General features: G+C 38.8%; 1 non-coding gene across 1 annotated transcript; it reads right to left on the reverse strand.

The window, feature by feature from the left end:
* Window positions 1-6,388: 6,388 nt before the first annotated feature.
* On the reverse strand, window positions 6,389-6,495 carry LOC141694727 (small nucleolar RNA R71). The gene has a single exon (XR_012564011.1). It is a non-coding gene; the product is annotated as a small nucleolar RNA R71 (small nucleolar RNA).
* Window positions 6,496-10,570: the final 4,075 nt, after the last annotated feature.

Below are 10,570 nucleotides of genomic sequence, written 5' to 3' on the forward strand. Positions count from 1 at the left end.
AATTAACAGACAAATGATTTACACTACCACACTTGACACGAATTTTTCTAGGAGCATATTTATCAGGTGTGTAGTTATTGTGTTTGTTAATCCCTACTTTACCATTTCTATTGTTTTTCTTTTTAGCCTCTGTTTTTACCTCAATCTTTTCAAGTCTGTCACTTAACTGTTTGACAGTCATGTGACCAATATTAGCCTTTTTCCCTTTCTTGACTTGACTCGATTCTCCTGAAACAAAGTTCTTGGAAACAGATCCATACTTCTCATTTAGCTTAACAAGTTTGGCTTTACTGATGGGCTTGCTCACAGCCGACGGATGAGGATTTTCATCATTCGACGGATAACCCTTTTTGTTATCCGACGGATGATCCTCATCATCCGTCAAGTCTACATCTGTTAGCACTCCACCTACCAAATTTGGTTCTAGTTTCTCTTTGTTCTTTTTCCAGGCTGCATCACAGAAAGACTCAATTCCTTGAACTTTGGTGATTTGAGCATGGACATCCCTAGATGTTTTCCATGCCTTAATCACCTCATGTTCACGCTCGAGCTGCTTATTCAAAATTTCTTCTTTCTTCAAAGACTCAGTTAATTCCTCCTTGGAAATCTTATACTCAATTCTTAACTTTTCAAAATCAATTAACTGAGACTCAAGCACATTATTCCTCTCACTTAAAAACAAATTGTTTTCTTTAATTTTAGCATTTTCTTTAGTAAGAGACTTAAGTGTAACACGCAAATGATATAACTCTGTAGACATGTCATTTATAGCATCATTACACTCAGCTTTAGATAAATGTGCAAGGTTTGTAGTAATTACCTGATTACTTGAAGAACTTATTTCTGTTTCATCAGACTTGGCCATTAGGGCTAGATTGACATAGCTGACATCTTCATCTTCATCCAGACCATCTGCTGCCCAGTCATTTTCTTATGTATGAAAGCCATTTCCTTTTGTTTGAGCAGCTCAAAGTATTTTTACTTATAATCCATAGGCTCAAACTTTTTCTTACTGGAATCTGACTTCCTACACTCACTGGCAAAGTGCCCTTCCAAGCCATATTTGAAACATTTGAATTTTGATTTATCCACATGTTTCTATTTGGCTTGGCTGCTCCAAAGTTCTTTTTGAACTTGAGCTTGGCAAATCTTCTGGAAAGAAATGCTAAATGTTCATCAATGTCTTCCATGTCATCTTGGCTCAAAGAATCTTCACTTTCTACTGCAAGCCCCTTGCCCTTTCTTTCACAGACCCTTGAAGTTGACTCAACAGCTTCCATCTTCATCTCCTTCTCTTTCTCTAACTCAGCAACTAGTGCAATGGACCCTACTCTCTTCTTTCCTCTCTCCATCCTCTCATCTTGCTCTATTTCAAGCTCATATGTTTTCAGGATGCCATACAGTCTCTCCAAAGTAAACTCCTTATAATCTTGTGAGTTTCTCAATGAGACTGTCATTGGTTTCCATTCCTTTGGAAGAGATCTAAGGAATTTCAGATTGGAGTCTTTTGTCTGATAGACCCTTCCATGCAGCTTTAGAGCATTTAGCAGTTTTTGAAACCTACTGAAAATGTCAGTGAGAGACTCACTTTCTTCATTATGAAAATGCTCATATTGCTGAATCAGTAGTTTTATTTTGTTTTCTCTAACTTGCTCAGTGCCATCATAGATGATCTGTATTGTATCCCAAACATCCTTGGCAGTTTTGCAGTTGATAATGTTGTCAAACATATCACCATCAACTCCATTAAACAGGATATTCATGGCCTTTTTATCCTTCCTGGCTTGTTCAATGTCAGGATCAGACCATTCATTCCTTGGCTTGGGGACAGATGGCTTATTTCCAGTTGCAGCTCTTATTGGAACATGAGGGCCTCTTTCTATGCAGTCAACATAGGCCTCATCTTGAGAAAGCAAATGAAGATGCATCTTTACCTTCCAATGATGGTAATTATCTTTATCTAGAAAAGGAATATTGACTCCAACATCCTTCTTGTTCATCTTGCTATAATGTTTTGATCTTTAAACTCTTTGTAAGTTAAGAGTTTGCTCTGATACCAATTGTTAGTCCCTTAACAATATACCAAGAATTAAAGAAGGGGGGTTGAATGGAATTCTTGAAACTTTTTTTTTTGATTAAAAATGTTATAACTCGAATATATATATAAGTATGAATTGATTAACACAATGCGGAATAGTTACTTAAATGAATCAAAACACAAGTAATTAAAAACAATAGTCTTTAAAAACTTTCTGGTGGATTTGAATGATTCCACCAGAGATATATAATATATATCGAGAGAACTCTGTGTGCAAAAAGCTCACAGCTGCTTACAAATATTGAACAACTAAGAATGCAGAGAAATGCTAAGAATTCTGCTTACAAATGTTTCTCTGCTTATTTCTCAGATGGTTCCTTAGTTGCCACTTCTTGGTTTATATATCACCAAGATTACAAAGTAATGAGACAGGATAATAAAACAAAAACTATCTAGTCTATTACAATGCTACTTCATTACTCTATTCTAGCATCTTTGAATATCTTCATAATAGCATGGAAATGGCAATGCTTCTTTGTTCTCGAAAACCCAGTTGAATAGGCTACCACATTCTATTTGCATCCACTCGACGCATGTGACTATGTTGTCACTGTCAACAGATATTTAAATTATTTATCCGTCAGGTTCATGATCATCCGTCGGGTTGTTGATCATCCGTCGGGTTGTTGATCATCCGTCGAATTCGTTGTTGTTTATCCGTCGGGTAGCAATCAGGCACTTGACTTCATTTCACTTATGCAGAATTACAAGACATCATCTATGTACAATTAATCAACCTATTCTGCATATCTAAATAAAGTCAACATGACTTAAGTACTACTACAGATTCTAAACAATGTGTATGCAGAAATGTGCTACAGACTTATTGTTACATAAGCTACTCACTCGATGGATAATATGTCATCATCCGTCGTGACTATATTGAGTCTTCCGTCGGGACTATAAACCTTATCCGTCGAGTGCTACATAATTTCACTAAGGAAAATCTACCAAGGTGTTTTGTTCATGAAATCATCAAGTACACAATATATACACAACAAAGTTGGAGCTTACAGAAGGAGCTTTACCTTTGGAGCCGGAACCTATATGGCTTGAGCAAGAACTAAAGTGCTGACAGGCGAGCTCAAGTCCGGAGCCAGGTGCCTGGCCGGCGGAGGAGACCTCAGGAATGACCCAAAGGTAAGTGAAAAGGTTTAGATCAACCACGTTCGGGTACATGTCATGAACATCCTGGAAACCTCTCTCCCACCCAAGAGACAAGTTGACAGGATGCATCTTATCATCGTGGGAATCCATCAGTTAAATGAACTTTTCAGTCTGATGATAGTTATCAAAAGCTTCCTCCACTCCATCTTCTTTAACTTGACCACCTTGGAGTGCTTCTTCTGAAATTAAGAAGCTCTTTCCTCCGTCAAGAGGGATCTGGACTCCCAGTCCTTGTAAGATACCTCAAGCTTCGCCATTGAAGCTTACAAAGCCGCACAATCATTCCTCAACTTGATACCTTGAGTAGAGCGAGGCATCGAAGAAGGAGTTGGCCTAGAAAGAAAGAAAAATAGTGATGTTAAAAAAACTAACTCCACAAAATAAGTTGACAACCAAGGCATCCCACCTAAGGAAGCCTCATGCCACCTAAGGGAGCCAACCTCCTAAAATGAAGGCCTTAGGCTGACATGACTTCCCTCGAAAGGGATCCCCGACCGACCTAAGGGGGCCGAGCTCCAAAAATGATGGAATTTGGCCGACTAAAATACTCCCATATGTAAGAGTATGGTACATGACATGAGGCCCGAGCATCTTCGCTTCAAGGATCTTTTTACCCAAGGAGATATGAACAAGCTCGGGAGGAGTGATGCAACACATAGACAACTGCAAGGTAAGATCAGGGTTACCGATCACTGAGTTCTGGGTGTAGATACCCCATCTCGGCTCAAAGGGGTTCTTAGAGCTTCCGTCCGAACCCTTGACTATTTTCTTCCCAGATCCAGAAGGTTCAAGGAACGTAAGAACTTTGTGTATACAGTTTGCTTTTTAGCAACCTTCCTCGCCATCCTCCCGGTGACCATGTCGCCCTTATCATTCTGCACATCCAAAGCTTCTGCAGCTGAAAAAAGATAAGAAAAGAATTTGTATAAGAATAAACTTGACTAAGTATGAGGTAAAAAATAAAAAAATACCCTCTAAGGAGAGGATGCTAAGGCCATCTGTTGAGTGGCATTTATGACACTTTATAACGCTCCATTAAGCTTTGAATTGGTGTATTTGTACTCAAGTTGTTGGTGTTTTAATGTGTTTTCTAGTGTTTTTTTCATTTCAGGCATTAATCCAGGATTCAGGTGAATTAGCATTGATTTGATGCTAATATGGTATTAGGATGGTGTCCAATGAATAAATCTCGGTAAACCAACTCATTCTAGCAAGAAAAGAAAGAAAGCAGAATTTTATCCAGGAAGCCAGCGCGCCTGCGCTGTCATAGCGCACACCCGCACCCAAATTTCAGAGACACAACATGCCCGCGCTGATCAAGCGCGCGACCGCGCCGGGTCGGAATGTTAAAATCCTGATTCTACTTGGCTTCTGATTGGAGGACTTCTACTTTACATGGGCTGCTATATATACCTAAATAAAAGATGTTTTTCATAGAGAGACGTAACAGAGCTTAAGGAGAACGACAAGAAGACCTATAGCACAATTCAACGAAGGCGGAGAAGATCTAGTTTATTCTTGTGAATCTTTGTTCTAAGTTGTAATCTTGGATGCTCATTTCTTATTTTGTTGAACCTAATACTCTGGATTACGTACTTTGTTTATTAATTGTTTATAAAGACTACTTTTATTATACCATGCTTTCATCGGAACCCACGTTGACGATGAGTCCGATTATGGGCTAATCGTTATCGTGGGGTTCTAGCGGATTTATTTATGGTTTTCTTAGTTGATTTGTTTCGATGCCTTAGTGTATGGTGATTGTATAATAACCTAGTATTGGTTGTGCTTATTCGTCTTATGAGCGTCGCGAACTTATAAGATAGCTTATTAATTCTTAATGAAGCGACAGTGAATTTAAGGATTTAGAACTTGTCATGCTAGCATAGATTCATGTGTTATTTTATGCTGGATTCGTAGGTAATTTTAACCATCTTACTTGCCCTATGTAATCACGATAGATAACTTGTGCATTAAACCGTTATGTTGTCAAATTCTATAGACATATAGGGTCTCGGTATAATTGGTGTTTATTCAGCTTCTATCTCTTTTATGAATGTCATGTAGTATGGTATTCGTAAAAAAAAAGTTGGCGTTTATCAGTTTCGTGTTATATGATTAGTGTCATCACCATTACATGCTAAGGTTAAGAATGAAAAGGCTATGGAATGAAGTTAGAATCCTATGTGTGTGTCATATATTATTCAACTCTCTTTACTCTCTTCAGTTAATGTTTTCTAGTATAATTCTCAATAATTAATCGCAGTATAATCAAAACCCAAATTGTTATTCGTCTTAGCATTGAATAATATCCATATCATTGTTGCATAAGTGCATATATCATAAAGTTAACCTAAACCAGTCTCTGTGGGAACGAATCTGATTTATATCGTATACCACTTGTGAACGCGTATACTTGCGTGAATTTTAGCGCGTGTTTAGCGACTAACAAGTTTTTGGCGCCGCTGCCGGGGACACGGTGTTAACTTTTAGTTTATGTGTTTATCATCAGTGATCGTTAAATTTCATTGACTTGAACATTATTACTTACCTATTATTTTCCTTGTCGTGGTTCAGGTACTCTAGCGAGCGTGTATGCATACGCGTTCGCGGGCTCGTAAGAGAACTCTGGATTAAGCCGAGGAAGAAGCTGTAGTGATTCGAAGGGAAGTTTTTGAGGACGAAGAGAAAGTAGAAGAAGAATAGAAAGTCGAGGAACCAGCTTCAGTAGTGATGGGAGATCAAGCAGAAAATCCTAAAGCTCTGATGGACTATTCTTAGCCTAAGATCGATGATATTCAGTCGAGCATCATCAGATTAGCCATCTCGACTAACATTTTTGAGATCAAGTCGAGCACGATTTAGATGATACATAACTCAGTTCAGTTTGGGGGGTTCTCCTACAGAAGACCCCAACATGCACATCAGGGATTTCATCGAGATCTGCGACACTTTCAAGTTCAATGGGGTGACTGAAGATGCCATCAAGCTGCGACTCTTCCCATTCTCTCTAAGGATAAAGCAAAGTGCTGGTTACATTCTCTACAACCAGGGTCTATCACCAAATGGGAGGATCTTACTCAAAAGTTTCTCACTAAATTCTTTTCTATGGTGAAGACTACTGCAATCGAGAATGCTCTTACTTAGTTTGCTCAACAAACTGGAGAATCTCTGTGTGAGGCTTGGGATCGATATAAGGAGATGCTAAGGAAGTGCCCACATCATGGCATGCCTGATTGGATGATTATAAACTGTATCTACAATGGTTTGGGCGCTCAGTCTAGACCTATGCTCGATGTAGCGTATGGTGGAGCCTTATGGGCCAAAATATAAAATAAAGCTTATGAGTTGATTGAGCTCATGGCAGCTAATGAATACCAGAATCCTACGAGAAGAATGTTGCAAGGCAAGGTAGCAGCAATTCTGGAAGTGGATATAGCTACTGCTATAGCTGCTCAACTTCAAGTTTTGACGATTAAAGTGGACTCTTTGGCGAATTATGGAGTTAATCAAATCACTAGTGTTTGTGAGCTTTGTGTGGGGGCGCATGAAACTAAGCAGTGCGCTATTTCTAGCGAATCAGCTCAATTTGTGAGCAACTTTCAGAGATCACAGCAATAAACTCCAGCCACTTATCATCCAAATAACCGCAATCATCCTAACTTCAGCTGGAGTAACAATCAGAATAAGGTGCAACAATCTTATTAGCCATACACAGCAAAGCAGTATAACCCTCCTGGTTTTCAGCAACCGCAATATGCCCCTAGGCAACAACTTCAACTTCAGCAGTTACCGCAAGCTAATGAAAAATCTGAATTGGAGGAGTTGAGACTCATGTGCAAGAGCCAAGTTGTGTCTATCAAGACCTTGGAGAATCAGATTGGGCAAATTGCTAATGCATTACTGAATAGTCAACCTGGCACACTTCCAAGCGATACTGAAGTGCTAGGGAAGAAGGAAGCTAAGGAGCATGTTAAGGCAATTGTATTGAGGTCTGGTAAGATTGTGAATCCTGAAAAAGCAAAGACTCTAGAAGCTGAAGTTGTGGCTGAAGAAGAAGAAGTGCAGAAGGAAGAAGAAGTGGAACCAAGGAAGACTAATGTTGAGCACACTACTCCCGAGGGTAATACAGGGGAAAAACAGATCAATCCTCCGCCTCCTTTTCCTAAGAGGCTACAGAAGAAAAAGCTGGATAAGTAGTGTGAGAAGTTTCTGGAGGTGTTCAAGAAACTTCACATCAACATACCATTCGCTGAAGCTCTTGAACAAATGCCTAATTATGCGAAGTTCATGAAAGGTATTCTCTCTAGGGAGGTGAAGCTTAATGACTTAGAGACCGTTCCTCTCACGGAGGAATGCAGTGTTGTGCTGCAACAGAAGTTACCTCCGAAGCTTAAAGATCCTGGAAGCTTCACTATTCCATGCACCATTGGAAATGTGTCATTTGACAAGTGTCTATATGACTTGGGAGCTAGCATCAATCTGATGCCCATGTCAATCTTCAAGAAGTTGAACTTGCCTGATCCAAAGCCTACTTATATGACTTTGCAGTTGGCTGACCGTTCTATTATATATCCGTGAGGTATTGTGGAGGATGTCTTGGTCAAGGTGGATAAACTCATCTTCTCTTCTGATTTTATAATTCTTGATTTCGAGGAGGATAAGAAGATTCCCATAATCTTCGGAAGACCTTTCTTGACTACTGGCTGAACCTTGATAGATGTGCAGAAAGGTGAGCTTAGCATGCCAGTGATGGATCAGAATGTAACATTTAATGTGTTCAATACCATGAAGTTCCCTACGAAAAATGAGGAGTGCTTAAAAGTGTAATTGGTTGATTCGGTGGTTACCTCAGGACTTGATCAGTTACTAAGGTCTGATGCATTAGAGAAGGCCTTGTTGGGGAATTTCGATAGTGAAGATGATGAGCAGTTGCAATTTCTGAATGCTTCTCCCTGGAAGAGGAAGATTGATATTCCTTTTGAATCTCTGAGAATGGAGGAGTTGAACAAAGCTCCTAAGCGCCTCAAGCCATCTATTGAAGAAGCTCCTACTCTTGAGCTTAAGCCTTAACCTGAACATTTGAGGTATGCGTTTTTTAGGTGATGCATCTACTTTGCCGGTTATTATTGCATCTGACCCTTCAGGTAGCGATGAGGAGAAGCTTTTGAAAATTTTTAGAGAATTCAAATCGGTAATTGGTTGGACTATAGCAGATATTAAGGGAATCAGCCCTTCGTATTTCATGCACAAATTCTGCTAGAGGAAAGAAGCAATCCTATGATAAGTTGAATTTTATATGCATTTGGAACGCTTTATTACAAGCTTAAATTGGTGCTTTGGACTCAAGTTGTTGGTATTTTGATGTGTTTTTGTGTTATTGTATTTCAGGTATCAGTTAAATGAAGAAAGGAGCTTTTAAAGGAAATATGATGAAAAGTGATCAGATTTGGAAGCCAAGGCCATTGTCAAGTTGTAGAGAATCTCGATAGCTTCGCGTGGACAGTTGAATCGCATAATTCTGACGAGTAGAACTCAAGTTCTGTGCAAAATAAGATTCATCAGAATTTTCCAGAAGGGCAGCAGGTGGCTGTGTGCCAGGAGCAGGCGACTGTGTGCTAGCAGGCGGCCGCGTGGAGACAGCAGGCGACTGCATGCTGATGTACGGCTGATTTTGCTGATTTCGCTGAAAAAAACCTTTTTTGAGTGGAATTTGATAATTTGAAGGGTACAGGTCCACTAGGGGCGTATATATACTTAAAAAAAAGGGTTTTCATCATCCAGGAAGATTTGGAGATCAAGGAGAAGACCTAGAAGCACAAAATAACTCTGAAAAAGAAGATCTTGTTTTCTACTTGTGATTCTTTGAATTAGTTGTAACTTTGGATGCTCGTTTTCGTTCTTGTTGAACCTAGATCTCGTTTATTCGTACTTTAATTATTATTCAATTTATTAAGACCTTGTTTTATATATAATACTTTCATTGGAACCCATGATGACGATGAGTTCAATTATGGGCTAATCATTATCATGGGATTGTAGCGGATTTACTTATGGATTTCAATAATTAATTTGTTTCGATATCTTGGTGTGTGGTGATTGATTGATATCCTAGTATGGGTTGTGCTTATTTGTCTTATGTGTGTAGCTAATATATAAGATAGCGTGTTAATCTCTACTGAAGCGACAATGAATATAGAGGTTTAGAACTTGCCATGCTAGCATAGGTTTATATATTTGTTATGCATGATTCGTAGGTAATTTTAACCATCTTACTTGCCCTATGTAATCACGATAGATAACTTGTGCATTAAACCGTTATGTTTTGAATTCTTATAGACATATAAGGACTAAGCATATTTGGTATCTATTCAACTTCTATCTCTTTTTTGGATGCTTCGTAGTAGGGTATTCGTACAACAAAAGTTGGCGTTTACTAGATTCGTGTTATCTGATTAGTGTCATCAACATTACATGCTAACGTTAAGAACAATAAGGCTATTGAATGAAGTATTTAATGAAGTTAGAATCCAATGTTTGTTATATATATTAATTCAACCATTCTTGTTCTCTTAGTTATAATTGTTAGTTTAATCTCTTAGTTTAATCAAAACCCAATTTATTATTTGTCTTAGCATTGAGCGATAACCATACATTATTGCATAGGTGCATAAATTGAACTTAACCTAAACCAGTCTCCGTGGGAACGAATCTGATTTATATCTTATACTACTTGCGAACGCGTATACTTGCGTGAATTTTAGACGTATTTTCGCCCTAACAAGTTTTTGGCGCTGCTACCGGAGACTCGGTGTTAATTTTTAGTTTATGTGCTTGTCATCAGTAGTCGTTAAAGTTCACTGACTCGGACTCTTACTCTCACGGTATACTTGTTGTGTTTTAGGTACTCATTACAATGGGAGACCCAGCAGCATGAACAAAAGCCTTGATGGATTTTTCTCAACCAAAGATCAATAACATTCAATCTAGCATTGTCAGGCCAGCTATGACAGCTAATACCTTTGAGATTAAGCCTGACATAATTCAATGGGTACAGAATTCAATCCAATTTGGGGGTTCTCCAATGAAAGATCCCAATATGCACATTTGGGATTTGATTGAAATATGCGACACCTTCAAGTTCAACGGTGTTTCTGAAGATGTTGTGAAGCTGAGACTGTTCCCATTCTCTCTGAGGAACAAGGCTAAGAGCTGGTTACACTCTCTACCAGCTGGTTCGATTACTACTTGGGAAGATCTTGCTCAAAAGTTTCTCACTAAATTTTTCCTATGGCAAAGACAGCT

This window comes from Apium graveolens, chromosome 10 (genome assembly GCF_009905375.1).
Source record: "Apium graveolens cultivar Ventura chromosome 10, ASM990537v1, whole genome shotgun sequence".
In the NCBI taxonomy this organism is placed as follows: domain Eukaryota; kingdom Viridiplantae; phylum Streptophyta; class Magnoliopsida; order Apiales; family Apiaceae; genus Apium; species Apium graveolens.